The following is an 833-nucleotide window of genomic DNA, read 5'->3' as shown; positions in this document are numbered from 1 at the left end:
GAGATAACGGTAACCGCATCTCAAGTCTTTGTCTGTCAGCTCATCTGTTTTATACCTTTTTCTTTCACCAAAGTTGGTAGTTCCGGTTTTTGTTATTGGTTATTCCTATCTGGTTTGCCACAATGACTAAATCTTGAGCACTGACTGTCCCAGGTCAAGGACATTATAGGCATTAAAAACGCACTTGTGCTCATGTGCTCAGACATTCTTATCAGTAGAATTTGCTAGATCAGCCACTTTGGCCGGCCATTGTTATTACTGGTGGAATGTGCTAGATCAACCATTTTAAGTATCAAATTTGGCTACTTGTTCCTGTGGGAACTTCTAGAAATGACCCAGAGTATATTGGGTCATTTAAGGTAACTTGGTACAATCCAATGGAAACCACCAGTATTGCCCAATGGCCAAATATCAAGTAAGAGTAAGAATACCACATTGAGTAAATAGCATAATAATAAAATTACACAATAAGCAACGGTGCGCTGACAATAGGATAATCCTGCCAGGATAGGTGGAGATTTTTGTTTTTATGTTTTACGTCATAATGGAGGAGACGGTGATGTACCTTAGGCTCAGCCAAGACCAAGGCCAGGTAAGTTACACTGGTTTGCTGCGTCCTTTGCGGATTACAACTTTAAATGCAGGAATTGGCTTGGAGCTTACTTGAATAATGTAATGATACATTTGAAAAAAATAAAAATAAAAAAACCTACAAAATACACACACAGCAGTTCAAATGCTGACTGATATCTTACAAAGGTGCAATTTTATATAGTTTATGGTCTTGACCATGGTGATCATATGTAGACAGGTTAGTAAAAATAAAACGGTGA

The sequence above is a fragment of the Sinocyclocheilus grahami genome, unplaced genomic scaffold (assembly GCF_001515645.1).
Source record: "Sinocyclocheilus grahami isolate Dianchi unplaced genomic scaffold, SAMN03320097.WGS_v1.1 scaffold1531.1, whole genome shotgun sequence".
Taxonomy (NCBI): Eukaryota; Metazoa; Chordata; class Actinopteri; order Cypriniformes; family Cyprinidae; genus Sinocyclocheilus; species Sinocyclocheilus grahami.
This window is presented reverse-complemented; position numbering follows the sequence as displayed.